Here is a 24,848-nt window from a genome sequence, read left to right on the forward strand (position 1 = left end):
TAGCGCTATAAATGAGACATTAATTATATGGGTTTGTGTATTTAATCCCTTTGTACCCGATAAGCCCCGGTGATGGAGGATACGCCAGTATGATTGTCTCTTATATGTTAATATTCCTCCAGCTCAGATCGCTTGATGACTGACGGCGCACTGACCGAAAACGCAAACTTCTCCCTGACGTGTTAAAAAGTAACGAGTCTGTTTGAAAATGTAAGAAGTAGAAAGTACAGATACTTGTGTAAAAATGTAGGGAGTAAAAGTAAGAAGTACTCAGAAAAATAAATACTCAAGTAAAGTACAGATACCTAAAAAATCTACTTAAGTACAGTAACGAAGTATTTGTACTTCGTTACTTCCCACCTCTGACTGTTTGAATGTTGGTAGTGTGCTTGAAAGGGAGACGTGGTTAAAATCTCCAGAGATGAGAAAAAATGAGTCTGAGTATTTTCCTTATAGTCTCACGATAGTCGCGTGTACTATGTCACAAGCCGATTCAGCATGTGCTCACATGGCAGGTAGTACAGCGTTAAACTAACAGCACAAGTTCAATGTCCTTGTTACAAATACGCTCCCTGAGTGTCACATGCCCCAGGTTACAACATTTGTTGTTCACAAGCAGAGCCAGGACCCCACCTTGACTCTTACCGCTTGCTTTGGTGTCTCTGTCCGCACGGATCGCCAGGAAGCCGCTGATGCTGCTGTTGTTTTCTGGTATAGAGTCCATTAACCACGTCTCTGTAAAGCACTAGAGTTTCTGGCCTCCAAGGAGGGGCTTGAGTTCCTTCATCTTGTTGTGTATGGAACGAACATTTCCCATAACGACGGATGCAAGTGTCAGTCTGTAAATCTCTTTCCATGCTCTTCTCCATCTCCAGTTCCTTTTCACCCCAGCACGTGTGCCCTGACATCTACTTTGTAGCAATTCTGCCAGAATGTTGTGTTTCATCCTGACATGAGAGAACGAAGCTAAGTCTAGTAGCTCCTGTTGGGAGTAAATAATGGCCGGCCAACTCTGCTGCTCTGCTCAGGTAAATCCTCTCAGCATCTAGAAACCTAGTAACCCTTACAAAAATCCACTATGGTTAACTATGGCATAAAAACCATAGTGGATTTTCGTAAGGGAACAGACTGATCCGCTCCATTCTACTTGTGGTTACAGTAGAAAAACAATATCAGAGCAGAAGAGATAGGTACTAAAAAACGATTTATAACAGGCCATGAGCTAAAAACTAAGCAGCTGAGAAGCTGCTGTAACAGGATGTTAATCTGTGGAAACCATGTTACACAGAAGACTTGATATTGAAGTAAATGGATGGATGTATAGAGAATTAAAGAAAAATTAAGACAAGGTCACAATTTACATTATTAAATAGCTTGAAAGACCTATGACACAAAGTCAAACTTGAATTTACACGGTTTTTTGAGTAGATATAACATGTTCTATTTAGTAAATCCAAAATAATTGCCATCCAGATTGAGTAAACATTTTCCTTTTGTAATTGATTTATATTTACTTAATATTTTTGGGCTATATTGCCTCATTATTTTTAAAACTACTACTAAATCCAACACATTTATTTTGTTTAAATATAGTTGATGTATTCATCCCATCCATCCATTCTCTTCCGCTTTTCCGGGGCCGGGTCGCGGGGGCAGGAGCCTAAGCAGAGAAGCCCAGGCTTCCCTCTCTCCAGCCACCTCCTCCAGCTCATCCGGGGGGGACCCTAAGGTGTTCCCAGGGCAGCTAAGAGATATAATCTCTCCAGCGTGTCCTGGGTCTACCACGGGGCCTCCTCCCGGAACACCTCACCCAAGAAGGGGCCCGGAGCCATCCTAATCAGATGCCAGAGCCACCTCAACTGGCTCCTTTCGATGTGGAGGAGCAGCGGCTCTACTCTGAGCCCCTCCCGGATGGCCACACTCCTCACCTTATCTCTAAGGGAGAGGCCAGCCACCCTTCGAAGGAAACTCATTTCTGCCACTTGTATTCGCGATCTTATTCTTTCAGTCACTACCCAAAGCTCGTGACCATAGGTGAGGGTAGGAACGTAGATCGACCGGTAAATCGAGAGCTTCACTTTCACACTCAGCTCCCTCTTCACCACGACAGACCGGTGCAGCGTCCACATCACTGCAGAAGCAGCCCCGATCCGTCTGTCGATCTCCCGCTCCTTTCTCCCATCACTCGTGAACAAGACCCAGAGATACTTGAACTCCTCCACCTGGGACAAGAACTCATTCCTGAGCTGGAGAGGGCTCTCCACCCTTTTCTGGCTGAGGACCATGGCCTCAGACTTAGAGGTGCTGATTCTCATGCCAGTCGCTTCACACTCGGCTGTGAACTGTTCCACCGTTGATGTATTCAATCCATTTAAATCAAACTTAAATCTCTTTGAATGTATTCAATCTATTGAATGGATGTGGATGTTTAGGACTGAAATCTTTCAGGCGTTACTACTTTGTTGTGGTTGACTTTAGAAAACTGCAGAGCAGACTCCACAACCAAGATAATGTACCAAGTTTGGTCATTTGTATTCGCAGCCTCCTGACGATCCTGGGGAGGATATTGGATAACTTTTGGAAGAGGTCACTGCATATGTGAACACAAGCATGGCAGTATGGACATCTGGGAAGGATGCTGTTGGCTTTACAAATCTCAAAATGCTAACCGCATATGATATTGGCCCCATTGTGTATTGAACCAGGTGAATTAGAAAAAGTGACGTTGGTAGTTGGACTTATGTTTTGCTTGAGCATTTCAGGCAGTTATTTTACTGTGGTAGCTCAGAAAAAGCCTTTCAACATAAATATATATATATATACAATATGTATAATATATTTATACATCATCCATCCATCCATCCATCCAGTTCAGGGTCACAGGGGAGCTGGAGCCTATCCCAGCTGTCACAGGGCGAGAGGCAGGGTACACCCTTTACAGGTCGCCAGCCTGTCGCAGGGCCAACACAGAAAGACAGACAACCAGTTACACACATATTCACACCTATGGGCAATTTAGAATCCCCCATTAACATAACCTCACTAACTGCATGTCTTTGTCTAAGGAAGCTGGAGTAACCGGAGACATGCAACATGCACACTCCACACAGAGAGGCCAGATGGTGGATTATTTATATATATATAAATATTATATATTTTTGCAATTGCACTCATTTTAGAATCCTCTCAATTGCTGAACTAGTGACTTACATCATTTTCTAAGTGCTATAATACACACAAACACACAACCACAGTGGTCTGTTCCTCAGCAACCGCAGTTACTAAGAGACTGACTGCAAAGAGGCAGTGTTTCCATGGCAATGCTTGTGGCTGAGTCATCTTCACTGCAGTACATGCTTTTATATGAGTTCACATATATTTGACTGTGATTTAATGGACACTTATTTATATTTGTTTGGTTGTAAATACAATAACTGGATATTCTGAAAATCTAAATTATTACTTGTTTTCAGAATGTCACATCAGTGCCAATGATAGCACAGAGTCAGGGCTGGAATAGACTGACAGATGATTTTTTTTGCCTTAATTTGGAATAAAGTGTAGGGCTATCCAGGAATTGAAGCTCCAAACAAATTTCTCTATATTTTTTCACTCTTTTTGTCATTAAATTAAAAAAAAAAAATGCATGTGGACGAGGTGAAAAAGTAGCAAATTCCCACGTTACTGCACTGAGCCAGCACTTTGTATTTGAAGTGCTGATTTACACACTGGTGCTTAGGATGGGGTGCATAATCCTTTTCAGCTTCTGCTACCTGTTTGTAAAGCAGAAAAGCAGCTTGAGTAAACCTGATTGGCCACTTAAGCGGACATTCCAAGTGTCTCACATAGAGTTGTAGTACACCCTTTTGGATGGTGGCGAGTTAGGTAATGAAGAGCTATTCCACCTAAATGTTATTCATCCATCCATTTTCTTACACTTATCCGGGGTCGGGTCACAGGGGCAGCAGCCTAAGCAGGGAAAGCTAGATCGCCCTCTCCTCAGCCAACTTCTCCAGCTTATCTGGGGGAACACCAAGGCGTTCCCAGGCCAGATGACAGATATAATTTTTGCAGTGTGTCCTGGGTCTGCCCTGGGGCCTCCTTCCCTTGGACATGCCCAGAACACCTCACCCAAGAGGCCCCCAGGAGGCATCCTAGTCAGATGTCCAAACCACCTCAACTGGCTCCTTTCGATGGGGAGGAGCAGCAGCTCTACTCTGAGCCCTTCCTGAATGACTGCACTCCTCACCTTATCTCTAAAGGAGATTCCAGCCACCCTCAGGTGGAAGCTCATTTCTGCTGCTTGTATCTGCGATCTCATTCTTTCGGTCACTACCCAACCACCATAGGTCAAGGTAGGGACATAGATCAACCAGACCAGATCGTCAGCAGTGTTCACCACCCACATACCATGTCTCACTTGCCAGCCTCAGTAGCTGGGGCTTGACTTGTCAGTGCCTCTGCCCTTGATTGTTACCCACTACACATTGCACCTGACCCCTTTGATCCCTCCTGCAGGTGGTGAGCCTACGAAGGGGGGTGGCATGCCTCCTCTGGCCCTCATCCAGGACCAGTTTACCTTGGGAGATCATGGGGCAGAGCTCCCAGACAACATAGTGCCTGAGATAGACTTTATTTACTTTTTAAATACACAAAATGCAAAGGAAAATTATTTAACTGTGCTTTAGATTTAATTTAATGCTGATGTAAATTATTCAGGTAATTAATTCATAGACCATACCTTGGACAGTGAAGGAATTTTTGTAATTTGCCTCTGTACACCACCACAGTGGATTTTAAATCAACCAGCCAAGATGTGATGGAAGTGCAGCATCTCAGCTTTAACTCAGACTTTAACAAAAGTACTGCAGAGTCTTGCATTTTTCAGAGGCTCAAATGTTCTGTACAAACTAACATCATTTGATATATTGGGATTGTTTTAATACTTTGCTGAAAATCCTTTGCAGTCTAGAACCCATGGACATCACCAGATGCTGTGTTTCAGAAACTACTTTTCAGTCAATTTACCAATTATTTTTGAGCCTCTGAAAATGATGGTGGTGGTGGTGGGGTATTATAAAAATGGCTGTAATCCCTAATATTATAGCCCTTGATTAATAATAACATGATTAATAATTAATAACATCTTGATTGTTTGATTTAAAATCGCCTGGGGTGGTGTACAGAGGAGGCCAAAGTCCAAAACTTGAGCCATTATCCAAATGTATCATTGTCTCCACTGACTACAATCAGCACACATGTTAAAATGGCACTGGAGTCTACTTGTTCACAATAATTACAAGAATTGAGAAACTGGCACATTTCACACATTTCCCCAATCTTTTTTTTTTATTACTGGTGCACTAAGAGCAGTGGTAGTCGATTTACTTTCATATCACAGAGCGAGTTTATCTAAATGATAAAAAAGACAGTTTTACAACAATTTGTTGCAAAACAGTTTATATTCTATAAGTATAATTTGTTGTTTGGAAGGCATAACCATAAATCCATCAGTTTTACTGCTGTTTCAGGCAAAAAGATCAAAGAAGACTTTCAACTCAGTTTTTAGTGTTTATGTTTAACAGCTGTGTCAGACAGCATTAGGCTATTGCTATCACTTCTACTGCTGTTACTACTACTACTGCTACACACACACACATGAAAATGGATGGATTCTTTACAGAAGCTGGGACTCCTTCCCCCTCTATCCATTCTAGGGAGAGTTCCTCTTTTCCTGCTAAGAATCCTGCATTATTAATGCTGTAGTGTGTGCATATCTAATTCTAGGTTTTTATTAAGCTTTGCTTTTAATCCTGCATAAATGCCTACATTTACTTTAAGCATGTATGTGCGTGTGTGTGTGTGTGAGTGTGTGTGCACGTGCATGCGTGTGTATACATGCTTTGTGCAGTAAAATGCAATCTTTTGTTTTGTGCTTGAATGCACACTGTCTACGGATGCTTTGTGTGCATCTATGTGGGTGTATCTCTTTGTGCCAAAGTGGGTGGGAGGCTGAACAGGCTTGTAGGATTCTAAAAATAGAAAGCTCTCCAGCTTCCTGCCTCTTTGGACTGAGAGAGAGAAGCAGAGGAAGAAAGAAAAAGGGAGAAAATGGAGAGTGGCTGGAGAGAGCAAACATAGGAGGAGAGGCTACCATGGCGTCACTTCCTTATCAAGGCAGTGCTTATAAAAAGATACATTTCCAGTGGGAAGCAGTTGTTCTAATAGACTATAGAAAAGCTGGACCCAGCTTCTGGATCTAAAACTGAAGTCGGTACTGAGGCGCCTTAAATCTGCATCCTGGATGATTTGCTAATGTCTTTGGATCAAACCTGACCTCAGGTTTGATCCAAATGTTGCCTAAAGGTACCGTATTACTACATTTATCAGCACCACATATTAAGAGCCAGATGTGACATTAACTACCACAGCCCCTAAATAATTATCAATCAAATAAACATATCACACTTAAACACAACACAAACAGCAGGAACAAGCTTGTTACCTGGAAAAAAGTCACTTTTGGTTGAGAGGTCCTGTGTGTGACTGTTTGGAATATTGAGGAATAAATGATAATGTCATATAGCGGTTGCAACTAAAAAGGAAGCCCATTTCTCAGTGTTCACAGCTGTGCATCTTTCCTGCTTCAGTTCTTTATGACCTCTAATGAAGTCATATCGTCCCTCATTTAGTCTTTGGAGCTTTTTGGCTGACCTTAAGGCTGTAGGGGAGAGTGGGGTAAGATGAGCAGCTTTTTACTTTTTTGGTTCTACAGACAAAATTAAAGGACACAGGAGTACAGTGAAAACGTCAATGTATAATTTGGATTGTTGTCTAACAAATGAAATTATAAGAATGAGTCTATAATAAACAGCTTTGGAAATATGACATCACAAAGAAAAGTTTTCCAGTGGCTCAGTTTGCCCAAGGCGCGGGGTAAGTTGAACCAGTTCACAGGGTAAAGCGACCCGTCTATTTTTTCCTGTATGTTTTAATACAGGAAAAAATAGACGCATAAAAAAAAAATTCCAGTCAAAGCCATTTAAATTTAGGTTATGTGAAAGAACACAAAACCAGCTGGGAATGGTTTGATTTTCTTTTATTTACCACTGATAAACAATAACCTTAAGGTGAGGGTGTAAATGGTCCGTGTACTTTGTGGCCAACGCATTTTCGTTTAGGAATCAGAAAACAAAAATGGGAAAACTGCTTATTTCCTGATCACCATTTGAAAATTGGTAAACCAAAAATGAAAAATGAGCCATTTCCCATTTTTTAATTTGTCAAAAACAAACGGAAAACAAAGAAATGAACCATTATCTGATTTAATTTAAATGCTTAAAAAAAATGTAATTCTGGATTTTAAAAATCCAGTGTGGAAATTTTATTTCTCATTTTGTGGTGAATTTTATACATTCTTAGCATACATTCTTCTGCAATGTGAAAAAATATGGCTGCCAGTTTTTGGCTTTGGGCGGGGGTAAGCTGAACCACGGCCTTTGGCTCACTTTGCCCCATAGCAGCCATTTTGGACAAAATGGTCCAGTTTAGCTAATAAAGCTAATTTTTAACAAAATGATTGATCTGGTTTTATAGTTTGGCAATCCACCAATATATACCATAAAATACCTTAAAATAATTCATCTTGATATCATTTTCATTAAACATCAAATGCTAAAAATTTACCTTGACAAGGAAAAATTGGTTATTTGTGGAAAAAAAAATCTTGTACTTGTCACATATACTTGTCACATATACTCCTGCCTTTATCAAGATGTTTGCCACCTAAAAGCAAGGTCACATGAACGTAGACAAGCATCTACAGGAGGCGGGTCATCTTACCCACTCTCCCCTACTGTGCTCTGTTAGTTAGATATGACAAAGTTTTCCCATTGTCCAGTTTTAACTGTGATTGCCATGCTGTAGCAGAAAATAGTCCATCCTTCTCTTTTCCTGTTTTGGCCCATGTCCAGACTTTCTACAGTGCCCGTGGTTTTTGCTCACTCCTCGTACCCTTCTACCAGAAGACCCTGGAGGAAAAACTTTCACTGCTGATCATGGCTTCCAAGTCTCAAAGCATGAGGATAAGCATGCTTATCCTGGATCAACACTCTGAACTTATATTCTTTAAGTGATGTATGCATAACTGCGGCTGGACTGGTAGTTTCTTCAAAGGGTTTTTCTCAGACCAGCAGGGTCCATCCCAATGCTGGAATACTTAGAAGATATCTTGAAGTGACCAAGATGGTGGCAAGTTAGGCAATGACAAATAACCAAAAACGTTAGCTTTTTATTGAGCATGTTTATTCATGACTATAGAAGAAAAATGTTTGATATAAGTTGCTGTTCAGTGCTGACACACACACCCCAACATGAAGCAGCAGTTCAGTGAATTTTTAGCATTTGCTGCCTGTCATTAGTGGGACCTGCTAAATGTGCTGGTGTGTGACAGAGAAATGAAACTTCCTCCAGGAGGAAGAGGGGCCCGCTGCACGTTTTACACATCCAGTTACACACACACACACACAGTGACACAGGTGAAGCAGTGCTGAGCTTTCGGACAGTGTAGCATGCAGAAGCTGCTGCTCGGGTTACATAAGCAGCAGACACAGCGGCTCTGCGCGCTGCTGCTCCAGCTGCCCTCGCCTATCTCTTTAAATGAGACGGAGCCGCTCCGCGCTGCGTGTGTGCATTTGTGTGTGTGTGTGTGTGGAGGAGAAATTACGAGACAGAAAGGGCCACTGTAGGACTCGGCGATCGAAAACACAATAGAGAAGCTATTCTGCTTAGTTGTGAACGGCTTTGCAGAGGGACCGTGAATCGCTTTTTGTGTATGGCCGCCGTCGCCGCATCTTTCGCTCAGCGATAGGACGCGGGGCTACCGCCTGATCATTATTTATTTCGCCCATTCTGCGCCGCAGCGTTGGGAGAAACGTGATCGAGAGGCAGCGACAACGACGTGCTGATCATGGATTAATGCCCGAGTGATTTTTCATCTGAAAGGTAAATTGCGAAAAGGGCCGGGCGAGGAGTGTGTCCGCGGTTGCAGAGTGTAGGTGTGTGTGGCTGTGATGGATGGTGTCACTTTATGGCAGCAGCAGCATCCACCCGCAGCACCTCCGCGCACACAGCGAGGAGAGGAGACTGCAGAGAAACCGGGGTGATGTGGGTGAGCGGCGGTGGGTGTTTTCGCTCTTTGTGTGCACGGTGAGGCCTTCAGGAGCAGGAGCTGATCAACCGCATCGAGCTGCGTATTATTAACAAACACAATGACGTCAGCGTCTGTCAGTGACGCAAGCTCTTTCGTTCGCGTTTGTTTCGCAATGAAATTTCCTCTTAAATGAATTTTTACCGATATGTTTCCTTTGTTTTGCTGCTGTCGGCCCGGTTCCACCCATGATGCTCTGTCAGCTCTTTTTCAGTCCGTGGGCCTGGCAGCGTGTTTCTGCCGCACAGTTTACAGGGTCCTTAAGTAGGTCAAATGCTGAAAAATCAGCTTGCTACTTCGGGCAGGATTTAAGCAGACTATAGATGAGACACCTTTAATAATGCAGCTCAGGATGTTGGTAGACTGAGCTTGGTAAAGGTCCGGATCCTCTCAGCTCCACATCGCTTATTCTTTAGGTTAGAATCGAATAAATTGGGGTCGTGTCTCCTTTCATAATGACGTCTCAATGGCATCATGCGGGTTCACAAAGATCCTCCAGAAAAGAAGCTGTTCAAGATAGCAACTGCTGATATGTGTGAGCTGTGTAATAACGGCATAAAGTCCCGTTCAGGCGTGCAGTCATTTCCTTTAATCTGACAACTGCTGTTCTTAATATTTCACATGGCTTCATTCACATTAACAACACTGACAGAACAACCTACGATTCTTGTGCAGTATGTTTGAGATTTGATGGTGGTGAAGTCACATCTCCATCTCCAACTGAAAGTTTACATACACTCATTATGGACATAAATGTTTTGAAAGTACTGGAGTTCAATAATTTCTTTAAATTGTTCTTTTTCAGAGGTGAATGCTCAACCTGTGTTTAAGAATGCACTTACAAGTTTTGCATTTCCATAAATAAACACAGGGTCAAGAATAAGCAAAAAAACACTTGCAATAATAATCTAGCAGTGCTGTATCTCCAGAATGCCACGGTAAAGTCCTCTTGCCTTTCTTTTAGTGATCATGAGTGACTACAACTGGTAGCTTTTCTGTATGGACACAAGTGAAAAAGAGGATTGTAGGTTCATAGAAGTCAGCACTGCCTCTTGAAGCCAATATTTAAGACTCTGTTAGAGTAGCCACTTGAAAAAGACCAAAACTGTCACTCAGTGGAGAGGAAGGTGGTTCAGAACCAACCCAGGAAAACTGGAAACTCTTGGAATAACTGCCACTCCTCACTGTCAGATGAGTTTCCCATCACTGTGGAATGAGACACTTTCACAGCTCAACAAAGGTTTACAGCTAACCACATGAACAAAGAGGTTTTTGGAGGGAAGCTTTATGGTGAGATTACACAAAGATGCAGTTAGTTGAGCATAGTTACACTATGTTACCAAAAGTGTTCACTTCCACAGCCACAGGTGTATAAACCAGCACCTGTGCATGCAGACTGCTTCTACAAACATCAGTGAAAGAATGGGTCGCTCTCAGGAGCTCAGTGAATCCCAGTGTGGTACCGTGATAGGATGATACCTGTGAAAGTCAAGTCAGCTGTTAGGGGTATTATAACAAAGTGAAAGTGATTTGGAATGACAGAAAATCAGCCACAAAATGGTAGGCCATGTAAAATTACAGAGTGGGGTCAGTGGATGCTGAGGCAGAGGTCGCCAACTTTCTGCAGAGTCAATTCAATTTAATTCAGTTCAACTCAATTTTATTTATATAGCGCCAAATCACAACAGTCACCTCAAGGTGTTTTATATTGTAAGGTAAAGACCCTACAATGATACAGAGAAAACCCAACAGTCAGAACGACCTCCTATGAGCAGCACTTGGTGACAGTGGGAAGGAAAAACTCCCTTTAACAGGAAGAAACCTCCATCAGAACCAGGCTCAGGGAGGGGGGGTCATCTGCTGAGGGGGGAGAGAGACAGAGATTAATAATAACTAATGACTAAATGCAGAGTGGAGTATAAACAGAGTAAAAAGAGGTGAATGAACAGAAACAGTGCATCATGGGAACCCCCAGCAGCCTAGGCCTATAGCAGCATAACTAAGGGAGGGTTCAGGGTCACCTGATCCAGCCCTAACTATAGGCTTTAGGTGCTCTATTGGGATGATACGGTACTATGAGGTTTTTGAGATAAGATGGGGCCTGATTATTCAAGATGTGAAGATATATGTGAGGAGAAGAATTTTGAATTCCAATCTGGATTTAAAAGGGAGCCAATGAAGAGAAGCCAATATGTGAGAAATCTGTTCTCTCTTTCTAGTCCCTGTCAGTACTCTAGCTGCAGCATTTTGGATCAGCTGAAAGCTTTTCAGGGAGCTTTTAGGACAGCCTGATAATAATACTGCCTAAGGGAAGCATATATAATGTAAATAAAATTGGTCCTAGCACAGAACCCTGTGGAACTCCATAATTAACCTTAGTGTGTGAAGAAGACTCCCCATTTACATGAACAAATTGGAGTCTATTAGATAACTATGATTCAAACCACTGCAGTGCAGTACCTTTAATACCTATAGTATGCTCTAATCTCTGTAATAAAATGTTATGGTCAACAGTATCAAAGCTGCACTGAGGTCCAACAGGACAAGAACAGAGATGAGTCCACTGTCAGAGGCTGTAAGAAGATCATTGGTAACCTTCACTAATGCTGTTTCTGTACTGTGATGAATTCTGAAACCTGACTGAAACTCTTCAAATAAACCGTTCCTCTGCAGATGATCAGTTAGCTGTTTTACAACTACTCTTTCAAGAGTCTTTGAGAGAAAAGGAAGGTTGGAGATTGGCCTATAATTAGCTAAGACAGCTGGGTCAAGTGATGGCTTTTTAAGCAGAGGTTTAATTACAGCCACCTTGAAGGTCTGTGGTACATAGCCAACTAATAAAGACAGATTGATCATTTTTAAAATTGAAGCATCAATAATTGGAAAGACTTCTTTGAACAGTCTAGTAGGAATGGGATCTAATAAACATGTTGCTGGTTTGGAGGAAGTAACTATTGAAGTTAACTCTGAAAGATCAACTGGAGCAAAAGAGTCAAAACAAATACCAGCAGTGCTGAAAGCAGCCGAACATGAAGAATAATCTTTGAGATGGTTATGAATAATTTTTTCTCTAATGTCTAAAATGTTATTTGTAAAGAAATCCATGAAGTCACTACTAGTTAACGTGAAAGGAATACTCGGCTCTACAGAGCTCTGACTCTTTGTCAGCCTGGCTACAGTGCTGAAAACAAACCTGGGGTTGTTCTTATTTTCTTCAATTAATGATGAATAGTAAGATGTCCTAGCTTTACGGAGGGCTTTTTTATAGAGCAACAAACTCTTTTTCCAGGCTAAATGAGCATCTTCTAATTTAGTGAGACGCCATTCCCTCTCCAGCTTTCGGGTTATCTGCTTTAAGCTGTGCGTTTGTGAATTATACCACGGAGTCAGGCACTTCTGATTTGAAGCTTTCCTTTTCAGAGGAGCCACAGTATCCAAAGTTATACGCAGTGAGGATGTAAAACTATTGACGAGATAATCGACCTCACTGGGAGCAGAGTTTAGGTAGCTGCTCTGCACTGTGTTGGCACTGAAGAGCATAACAATGAAGGAATTAGATCCTTAAACTTAGTTACAGCACTTTCAGAAAGACTTCTACTGTAATAAAACTTATTCCCCACTGCTGTGTAATCCATTAAAGTAAATGTAAATGTTACTAAGAAATGATCAGACAGGAGGGGGCTTTCAGGGAATACTGTTAAGTCTTCAGTTTTTATGCCATATGTCAGGACAAGATCCAGAGTATGATTAAAGTGGTGGGTGGGCTCCTTTACATTTTGAGAGAAGCCAATTGAATCTAACAATAGATTAAATGCAGTGTTGAGGCTGTCATTCTCAGCATCTACATGGATGTTAAAATCACCCACTATAATTATTTTATCTGAACTGATCACTAAATCAGATAAAACGTCTGAGAAATCAGACAGAAACTCTGAGTAAGGACCAGGTGGACGATAGATAATAACAAATAAAACAGGTTTTTGATTTTCCCAATTAGGATGGACAAGACTAAGAGTCAGGCTTTCAAAAGAATGAAAACTTTGTCTGGGTCTTTGATTAATTAATAAGCTGGAATTGAAGATTGCTGCTACTCCTCCTCCTCGACCTGTGGATCATTTTTTTTTGGACACCACTTTGGACAACCAGCAATTTAAGGAGAACATGAGGCTAAACATGTCACTTCCGGTGAGGGGCCCAGACAAAACTACAGACCCCGACATTGTTTTGGCAAAGTTAGACATCAATTCAGTATTAAAATTAGTTGCTTCCAACTGATGTAACCGGATGTCAGTACTGTTGACATGATTTATTATTTTACAAAATCTAAGTTTATCCTCACCTGCTCTGGACCCTCGAAGACAATCAGCTATGGTTGCTGGTGTCGCTAGCTTCACATTTGTCAAAACAGAGTTGCCAATAACCAGAGTTTGTTCCTCGGTAGGTGTGTTGCTGAGTGGGAAAAAGTGATTCGAAACATGAACAGAAACATGAATGAAGCAATCTCCTCATTCCAGTCAGATAAAAGGCCAGGAGCTGATGGATTCTGTGCACAGTTTTATAAAAAAGATGACAAGCAAAGCTAACAAATTACTACAATATCCATCCATTCGCTTCCACTTATCCTGTTCAGGGTCGCGGGGGGGCTGGAGCCTATCCTGTCATAGGGCGAGAGGCAGGGTACACCCTGAACAGGTTGCCAGCCTGTCACAGGGCCAACACAGACAACCTTTCACACTTACATTCTCATTCACACCTATGGGCAATTTAGAATAGCCAATTAACCTAACCCCAGTAACTGCATGTCTTTGGAATGTGGGAGGAAACCCACACAAGCACGGGGAGAACATGCAAACTCCACACAGAGAGAGGGAGAGGCCTGGGCCAAGGTGGAATTGAACCCAGGCCTTCCAGATGGTATTCTATCTGTGAGACAGCAGTGCTAACCACTGCGCCACCGTGCTGCCACTCCAATATGTGTTTAATAAATCTTTTGAAGAGGGGGAACTCCCAAAATCTATGTATTTAGCTCAGATTATAGTTATTCCAAAAAAAGGGAAAGATCCAGAATTATGTGCTTCCTATTGCCTGATTGGCCTACTTGGGGTGGATGTTAAAATACTTTCAAAAATAATGGCTAATTGACTAGAAAGAGTGGTGACTGATATAGTCACTGCAGATCAAACAGGGTTTATAAAAGGCCGTACTTCATCAAATAATACAAGACGTTTAATTAATATTATTCATTACCTTAATTTTTTATCAAATTCCAAGTGCTATAGTAACGATGGAAGCAGAAAAAGCATTCGATTGTGTTGAGCAAAATTACATGTTTGACGTGCTGAAAAGATTTGGCTTTCAGTCAGGTTTTGTTAGATGGGTTCAGCTTTTATATAAAATGCCTGTAGCTTCAGTCTCAACAAATGGTTTAGTTTCTGCTCAATTTCAACTTAATAGACGTACAGCTGAAGGATCACCATTATCACCTCTGCTGTTTTCCTTAGTAATAGAACTATTAGCATTTGCTGTACAGCAATCCTCTACTATTCAAGGAACAGTTACAGGGACAACAAAGCATAAAATTTTGTTGTACGTGGGTGATATTCTTTTGACATTAATAGAATAGAATAGAATGCCTTTATTGTCATTATACAGGATGTACAATGAGATTTGGAGGGCCACTCCTGTTCAGTGCCATGCAACAGAAAATCAAACTCTCTAAAATAAAAATAAAAATATTATAATCTAGTTTAATCAAGAAATATACAGAAAATAAACAATGTATAAAATATACAAAAAATAGAATGTATAAAAATATATACATACATTGGTGCATCTGAACATTGTAAGAAAAGTAAATAAGTGTATACATATAATAATGAAGATGATGAATATTGCACTTGGTGAATGAATATTGCACTAGTGAATGAATACTGGATATTACACAATATAGGAATGTTAGATATTGTTCAGTATGAATAATATAATATTGCACAGAGATGTGGGTGTTGCACAGACCCATCAAACTCAATACCTGAACTAATCAGCTGTGTGAAAGAATTCGGTCAAATTTCTGGATATAAGGTTAATTTTACAAAATCTGAAATTATGCCTCTTGGTTTTTCATCCTAACTTTGTAAAACCTTTTTGCTGGGCACCGGAATGAGTTCCATATCTGGGGGTTAAAATAATACCTAAAATTAGTCAACATTATGTTGAAAATGTTAACCCCATGATAAAACATATTAAGGCTAGGATGGTGGGCTTGAAGAGGCTTCCTGTATCCTTTCTTGGCAGAATCAATCTGATCAAGATGATAATTCTTCCCCAAATTATTTACCCTTTATCTATGCTTTTCATATCTCTGAAGAGAAACAATATTAAAGACATAAACAAAGCCTTATCTGAATTTATATGGGCTGGCAGGAACCTAAAATTAAACTCGATGTCTTCCAATTACCCAAAGAAAAAGGAGGATGGGGCCTACCTAACATTACAAACTATATAACCTCAATGCAAGCTAGAATTATTTCAATATGGGCAGCCACTCAACCTAAACCACCATGATTTGAGATTGAAGCAACCTTCTCCAAACCGCACTCTCCTATCAACTTACTTGATACACGCAGGAGGGAATTACCAATTATAGTGAAAGACAATTTCCTAATTACTAATGTGTGTAATACCTGGATTTCTCTATGGAAATTATTTGATGCTAAACATAAACTAAATTGTTGAACAACACTGACGACTAATCCTGATTTAGCCGGAGGGGGCAGTGGATCTAATTTTCAGAACTGGTCTGAAGCGGGAATTTACCATATGTATGATCTTTGGCATAGGGGAAAATTCAAAACATTCAAATTCTTACAGACCACATATAAACTACAAACGAAGGAATTTATATTGATTACCCAAGTAACTGGATAAGAAATACTTTTTTTCATATTAACAGTTCATCTGCATATTTTAACTTCTGTACTGCAGTTTGTCCCTGTGTGAAACAAACAGGGTGGATGGAGCAGCTACAAAGTTCTCTTTTCTTCACTTACTGATCAGGTGGTTGATGAAGGACCTCCAGCTGTTTCCCAGTAAAGGTTTAATGGAGGTTACAGGGACGAAAAGGCTTCTTTTGGACACTAGAAAAACATTTCCTTCTGCTCCATCAGAGCTCGCCGGCTCCGCCTCTTTCCGCTTGTGCAGACAGACTGCACGTAAATCAGCTGATTGCTACTGTTGCGTCATCAGTGTTCACGTGAAAAACTGGGGGCTGCATGAGCGCAATCTTGTAATGTTTTATATTTACAAGCATTCTCCTAAATATGTTTCTACTGCAGGTCTATATTTATCACAAATCAGGGATTAAAGTATCAAAAATATTTTGACGGGGAAGGGGTCCGGTACCGGACGGTCACTAGTAGTGTTGTAGTACTCGAGATCGGTCTTGGTCTCGAGACCGGTCTTGAGACCGCTTTTTGATGGTCTCGGTCTTGTCATGGACTCGACCGCATTTGGTCTCAGTCTTGTCATGGACTCGGACCTTGCGGACTTGGGATTTTATTTCAAGACCAGTCAAGACCACAGCTGTGGAAATATCACTAAATTGCCAGAATACTGTCCAAATTATTTGTTAACATCTTTGCTTTTATTGGATGCAAAACGTACTGATTCAAATCCCACAAAGATTGCGCTCCTCTGCCTCTCAAAGGAGCACCTCACACACTCCGCCCCAGCTAGGTCGCTGCTATTATCGCTGCTTACGCCTGTATCATTTCACCGCAGTTTGCAATCTACCACAGAGCACAGACAGTTTCATTCACAGTGTGTACGTTTGATCTCACTATGGTCACGCGTGTGCTGCATAAATCGAAATAACCGCATGAACACGAAGAGAAGTAGGAGGGAAACTGAAGATCAAAGGAAAATTTCAGGCTTCCGATTCAACAAAAAAATCCCAGCATGAAAGGTAAATACCAACCTTCATGTATTTTGATACACAAACTAAAAATTTAATGCAAGTTTTAGGGCTGCAACGATTCTTGGTATAACGCAATTCGATTATTAAAAATCCTCGACACAAATTTGTTGCTTTGATGTTTGGTTTCAGCTCTGCAGCTCAGGTGTCTCCGTGTAAGCGGAGCATTTCCAAAAAAACCAAAAACGACCCTTTAACGCGAGTGGATCGCTGAGATGTTTTTACACGCCCCCACTTCTCTGTGCTGTGAGTGCGCATGTTTGAATGTGCGCGCGTGTTGTGCAGAGGATGTCAGCTGTTATTTTTTTCTTTACGTCAGCTGTAGCCACCAGAACAGACCTATAACCACAGTGTACTGGGGAAAGGGGGGCTGCCATTAGCACTAGCAATCGTTCGGTGCCCCCCCACCCCCTTCAGTACAGAGGGGCTCCTTCAAAATGTTTTTATCAACCACCTGATCAGCAACATGAAGAACAGAGAACTTTGTAGCTGCTCCATCCACCCTGTTTGTTTCACACAGAGAAACATCTGCAGTACGGAAGTTAAAATAAGCTGATGAATTGTTAAAATGAAAAATTATTTCTTATCCAATTACTTGATTAACTGACGGAGTAATCAATTGAATACTTGATTACTAAAATAATTGATAGTTGCAGCCCTACTTGTATTCAGAAAGCCATAGTCAAACATTAGTTTTCAGCACCAGTAGAGCTATGAGAGGCCTTCAAGAATAAAATACTACAGTTCCCAGCAAGATGATGTCACTTCCTATTGTTGCATTAAAAACGTGATAGTTTATGCTCACAATATGGTGGCTGATATTTAAATGTAGGAAATGCTTTTAGCAGCCGAGGAATCTGGATTATGTTTTTGTTGTGTATTTTTTTATGTGATTTCTGCAAACACAGTGGAAGGAAACGGCACTCTGGGACACATTAAATGCTTGATGTATAAATGTAACTTTTCTGGATTATATGCAAAAATGATCATTCTATCAATCTAATAAGGCCTGATTTAGAGTTCTGCATTGATCCTTTGTGTATAACTGAAAATCCTCTCTGAAGCAAACCTGACATGCACCTCGAGAAATGTAACTACACGTCCAAAAAAACTGATTACTGCTTTCTGGTTACGTCTTAGGCCCCATCACTCAATTAACAAGTGGGAGCGGCATTTAGTGGTTAGTATTAGCTTACTAATTAGCATTAGCATTAGTGCTGGGGTGAGGAATATTTCTTGCTAGAACCCGGAAGTTACCATGGCCACCACCAATGGTAACAGCAGAGAAGTAAGTAAGTTGTTTCTCTGCCATTAGTACATTGAGCTAGTGGTGGGCAGATTGATCCTGATATCGATAATATGGATGCCAACGTTGGTATTGGTATTGATCAATATCAGTGTGATGAGATCGATACTTTGGCTTCAGTTTCTCTCCTGTATGCAGTGCTGCGGTTTCATTAATGATGCGAGCTGACTGTCTAAGTGTGGCTCCTGTCACAGCACAGAGCACTTTGCTCCTCCCCTCCCCACACTGTTTTGTTATACTGTCATGTGATGCATAACATATTTTATTTGGGGAAAAAAAGGATTTTGCTATGAAACATTTAAATCAAATTTAAATTTAAATTTGTAGAAAATTAGGGAATGAAGGGACATTTTTTATTAAATTTTTTTATTATACTTTCTGAAAAATCTACCTGGAAAAAAGTTTGCATTTGTTCTTGAGTGATGATTTTGTACACTTAATTTATGAAAAAAAAATCCAGACATCAATTTATGGGGAAAATTGTTTTATTCTATTGTTTCAGAACAATAACCTTTATTTTGATAAAGTATTTTCTACTTACATATAAACTTTGCCCAATTCTATCCTGGGTTTTAACTAATTAATGATCCAAAGGAAAAAAATCTCAAACCAGTTAAACTTCATGGAAATTCTTCATAATTATTAAAAAGTATTGGTATCAGTATCGGTGATAATGGCCCTGTGTTTACTTGGCATAGGATCGATACCAAATTATGAAGTGTTGCACACAACTACACTGAGCAGCATACACCAGGAGTGATTGACAGTGCTAAGACCCTCCTCCTGGCTCTGACTGGTTGTTTTTGACTGGGAGCGGTTCAGGGAGGAGGTGGAGGAGCTCCATTTTTTTCGCAGATTATCGGTCTCATATTGTCTGACATGGTGACAGTTTTAACAAATATGTAAAAACCAGATTTTTTTATAAAAGTTACATCCTGCAGCTTTAATCTGTATAAGATTAAAGGCTTTAGTTCTTACTGTTGATGAGTGTTTGCCATTTTTTCAGTTTTACACATTTAGCTATGTGGTTTTGAAAAAGCACCCATTTTTACAAAGGTTGTTGGTTTAAAAATAAACACAACTTTATGCATAGTTTATGAAAGGCAGAGAAAAGTTAAGACTATTGTGATGAACTATGAATAATTGTTTTACATTCTGTGATAAATGATGGAAGTCACCCAGGAGTATTAAATAAAGATGGTTATATTTATTTGAGCTGTGAGTGTTTAATATCAGGATGATTTTATGGGAATGTGGATCTTTCAGATCAATTTGAGAAGTGATTTTGATCATGTTTCACATTTTATTGTGTCATGTAGCATCAGGCACTGGTCTTGGTCTTGTCTCGGTCTCGCCCCCCCTCGGTCTTGGTCTCGACTGGTCTCGGACCCTAAAAGTCTTGGTCTTGTCTCGGTCTCGATACCCTCTGGTCTTGGTCTTGTCTCGGTCTCGGGTTAGGTGGTAATGACTACAACACTAGTCACTAGTGCTAATAGCTGCGCTTGCTAGCAGTATGTCCAGGAGCTGAAGTAGAGAAAAAAAATAAGAGCTGATTCTCAGCACAACACACAAACAAGGCAGAGAGCGGTGGAGGTGGAAAAACATGTCAGCGATGATCGCTCACTGTCAAAGGGAATCCGTCGCAGCGACGGAGGATCTGAGGGGGTTGTTTTCTAACTCCTGATCCCCCACTCCATTCCAGTAGGTGGCGGTAATGCAGCTCTAAGCTGGTTTGGGCAACTGCAAACCCACAAGAAGAAGAAGACGACTGAGCCCTGTAATGCAGCTAATGTGAGCGAAATGTTATTTAATTATCGGATTACATTTTTTAAATTTCTTTCTGATATCAGATCCAGTAATTTAGGCCAGTATCGGACCGATACCGATACTGAATATCGGATCGGCGCATCCCTAATTAAAATGGGTACTCTTAATTGCCCAGAGGACTGTAACTTATTAGAAAAGACTCTTCTTTATAGTCTCAAACAAGATCACTTTGTATCCAAATTTTATGCCAAGTTGCAACAATTCCATACAGACAGACTATCATTTCTAAGGAAATCATGGGAGATACATCTGAAAACAACAATAAACATGGCAATATGGGAGGAAATTTTAATTTTACCCGCAAAAATATCCATATGTAACAGATTCAGAGAAATGCAATATATGATCTTACAAAATGTCTATATATCCCCACATATGTATAGTAAATACTAGGGCTGGGACTCGATTAAAAAAATTAATCTAATTAATTAGAAGCTTTGTAATTAATTAATTGAAATTAATCGCATTTCAGTATTTAACATGAGAAATATTGATTTAAGTTTGGTTGATGAATGAATCAATATACATAAGCAACCAGGGGCTGCTGGGGTTAAAATTCAGCCTGGGAGCTTGGTTTGGAGAGGCAAACCGACAAACCATAATTTTAAGACAAGAGAACTTTATTTGCAGGTGTGGACTGCACCTGTGGCCACAGCTGCAGCTGCTGTGCTTAATTGGGTAAAAAAAAAAAAAAAAAATTCTGATCACTGGCCATTCGGGAAACCTCCCGAACCTCCCGATGGCTACCACGCCCCTGTCTGAATGAGTTATATCTGTGTTTAAACTTCCACTCAGTGGCGAAAACCAGCGGGAGGTTGAAAATGATGTGACAGCAGTCGGACGTTCTCTCCGGCTAAAGCGAACCTTGATAGTCCGGTCAGCTGACAGCTAGCAAGACGAGCTGCTGGTAGAACAGCGGCAACAGACAGTTCCGAAAACGGCGGAGCACTTTTTGTAAGTAAGTGACATGAATTTGGACACAGCTCATCACGGTTATCACATTGTGCGTCGATATAATCTGTATGCCTGGACTCCTGCAGTGAGAAACGTTCCACGGTGCAAAGTGTGATTAAAATGCATTACATTTTTTAATTAGTTATTTTCCCTGTAATTAATTATCGTAATTAACGCGTTAAAGTCCCACCCCTAGTAAATACACAACAGGAGCCTCATCAAACTGCCCAAAATGTAAGACTACTTTAGGGACAAGATTTCACTGCCTCTGGGAATGTGAAAAGGTTCAACAGTTTTGGCAAAAAATATGCGCTGAGGTCAGTGTGATAATCAAGCAGCAATTACAGCCTAATCCAATATTATGTTTATTGGGACCTATCCCTGAATCAGTAAGCTCACATAAGGATATTGTACACTTTTTGCTTATGTTAGGCTGGAAGGCTGTTATGACCAAATGGGTGGGAGATGAGCCCCCTTCAATACATTTATGGAAATCTTTGAGATCAGACTACATTTCTTTGGAAAAGCTAAGGTTCCATACTAACCATCAAAATGACCTTTTTACAGAAAGGTTTGGTAGCGTGTTGGAGTAGCTGAGAACTCAGAAGGCATCTTCCTGAAATATTATATTTAATAAGGACATTGCTGTGGGTGTATTTTTGACTGCTATATATTTTAAATAATTTGTAAATGCACTGTACTGTACTGTTATAATTTTTATTTACTTTTATTTATGTTTTATTTTTATTACTACTTTTGCGTTTTGTTTGTTTATTGTGTTTTTTTATATTATTTTGAAAATACTCAATAAAGAGAATGTTTAAAAAAAAAAAGAAACATGAACAGGTTCGTGGTGTACCAGGGGCTTCTGGTTACACTTCCTCCTCACAGTCACCCAGCCGGCCTGATTTCCCAGCTGCTGCGGGACAGTTTGCTGGGGGAGAGCTGATGCTGGCTGAGCTATCTTGATTTGCACAGGTACAGGGGCCTGGCTAGCTACTATATTTTCCAGGATGCAGAGCTGAGTTTCCAATTCACTGAGCCTGGCCTCCAAGGCTACAAACAGGCTACATTTATTACAAGTACCGTTACTGCTAAAGGAGGCCGAGGAGTAACTAAACATCTGACAGGAAAGTGCAGGGGGGACAGGAGAAGAAGCTGCGAATGCTGCTAGTGACTTGCCTGAGAGCTGAGCTAAGCTTCTCTAAGTTGGCAAATTCCTAAAGATACAATGAGTGAATACTGTGAATATAATTTATTCAGCAGAGAGGGTGCTTTGAAAAAAAGCATGTGAAGATTACACTATGAAATAAGTCATTAGTCATTCAGAGACTCATAAATGAGCGACAAATTCAGCTACACAAAAACACCATTGTGTAATGAAACAGGAAGTGATACGATACTACAATGAGAAGTAACACCAAGTGAGAGCGCCACAGTGTGGTTAGCCTCAGACTAGATGCCTACCATTATTATGCAGAACTTAGTTGGACTTAACATTTTCCTCTAATGATCTAACCTCTGTTCACAAACCAAGGAGCTGTATTGACGACATTAATTGCTTGATGTCTCAAAACTTTAAAAACTGAACAGAAACAAGGCAGAAATATTTGTTGTTGGTCTAAGTCAGCAATAATAAATTTGTTCATATTTATCATCCCTGTCTATAAAACATAGTGAGCAAGTCAGGAACCTTGGCATCATTCTGGACAGTGATTTTAGTTTTGATAATCACATCAACAAGGTTACCAGAACCGCTGGAAAAAGAGTTTGTTGCTCTATAAAAAAGCCCTCCGTAAAGCTAGGACATCTTACTATTCATCATTAATTGAAGAAAATAAGAACAACTCCAGGTTTGTTTTCAGCACTGTAGCCAGGCTGACAAAGAGTCAGAGCTCTGTAGAGCCGAGTATTCCTTTCACGTTAACTAGTAGTGACTTCATGGATTTCTTTACAAATAAAATTTTAGACATTAGAGAAAAAATTATTCATAACCATCTCAAAGATTTATCTTCATGTTCGGCTGCTTTCAGTATTGATATTTGTTTAGACTCTTTCTCTCCAATTGATCTTTCTGAGTTCAATAGTTACTTCCTCTTAACCAACATCTATTAGACCCCATTAATACAAGACTGCTCAGAGAAGTCCTACCATTACATAATGCTTTGATTTTAGTCCATTAATCTCTATTCATTGGCTATGTACCACAGGCTTTTAAGGTGGCTGTAATTAAACCTCTGCTTAAAAAGCCATCACTGACCCAGCTGTCTTAGCTAATTATAGGCCAATCTCCAACCTTCCTTTTCTCTCAAAGACTCTTGAAAGAGTAGTTGTAAAACAGCTAACTGATCATCTGCAGAGGAACGGTTTATTTGAAGAGTTTCAGTCAGGTTTCAGAATTCATCACAGTACAGAAACAGCATTAGTGAAGGTTACAAATGATCTTCTTACAGCCTCTGACAGTGGACTCATCTCTGTTCTTGTCCTGTTGGACCTCAGTGCAGCTTTGATACTGTTGACCATAACATTTTATTACAGAGATTAGAGCATACTATAGGTATTAAAGGTACTGCACTGCAGTGGTTTGAATCATATTTATCTAATAGACTCAAATTTGTTCATGTAAATGGGGAGTCTTCTTCACACACTAAGGTTAATTATGGAGTTCCACAGGGTTCTGTGCTAGGACCAATTCTATTTACATTATACATGCTTCCCTTAGGCAGTATTATTAGAAAATTACAATCCAGCATGTAAGCTTTCTAAATATGGAGTAGCTGATTATTTTTATGGCAAGCATGACAGTTTACAACATTACAAAAACAGTACTAAATCATTTCAATAATTAGTTAACTTGGTAGCAGAGTGGTGTGGTGGTCAGCACTGCTGCCTCACAGCAAAGCCTGAACCTGAAATTTTTTGCTTTATTCCCAGTAAGTAAGCATTATGTATTTTTGGAGTTTGCTTGGTCTTTCTGTTCTGCTTTCTGTGCTGATTGTGTCTTTGTATTACCCCTGCTTTAAATATTAGTCCAGAATTTGGATTCCAGACATTTATTTGATTCTGTTTTTGCCTGAATTCTTTCCATCCATTTCCTCACTGATGGGCTAAAGCCAGTCTCAGTTGTTATAGGATGAAAGGTGGGGTACACCCTAGACAGGTCAGGTCAGCCTGTCACGAGGGTAACTACAAATGTTCATTCTCACATTCGCACCTGCAGCCAATTTAGAATCACTAGTTATCCTAACATACATGTCTAGGGACTGTGGTAGGAAGCCGGAATACCCGGAAGGAACCCGTGCAAACAGGGAGAGCATGCAAACTACGCACAAAAAGCCCCCAGCTGGCCAGTGGATTCAAAGCCAGGACCTTCTTGCTGTGAGACAACAGTGCTGACCACTGTGCCCCATGATGTCTAAATTATTAAACACAACCTCTCAAAATATACAATCTTTTGTGTATGTATTTATTTAAAATTTCTGTCATCTGTAGGAACACTGTGGAAAGCAGCTGATGCAGACTATAGTTGATGCTTCCACAGTGGCTTTTCTGTGCCTGTAATTCATCCATCCATAATGTTG

General features: G+C 40.4%; 1 protein-coding gene across 2 annotated transcripts in view; it reads left to right on the forward strand.

Annotated features, from left to right (window-relative positions):
* Positions 1–8,670: 8,670 nt before the first annotated feature.
* Positions 8,671–24,848, forward strand: part of fbxl16 (F-box and leucine-rich repeat protein 16) — a 40,575-nt gene continuing 24,397 nt past the window's right edge. For both annotated transcript variants that reach the window (XM_030725571.1, XM_030725572.1), the window contains exon 1: positions 8,671–9,003. The gene's annotated coding sequence lies outside the window, so the exon portion shown is untranslated. The remainder of the gene's footprint in view (positions 9,004–24,848) is intronic.

Source organism: Archocentrus centrarchus, unplaced genomic scaffold, assembly GCF_007364275.1.
Source record: "Archocentrus centrarchus isolate MPI-CPG fArcCen1 unplaced genomic scaffold, fArcCen1 scaffold_58_ctg1, whole genome shotgun sequence".
Lineage (NCBI taxonomy): Eukaryota > Metazoa > Chordata > Actinopteri > Cichliformes > Cichlidae > Archocentrus > Archocentrus centrarchus.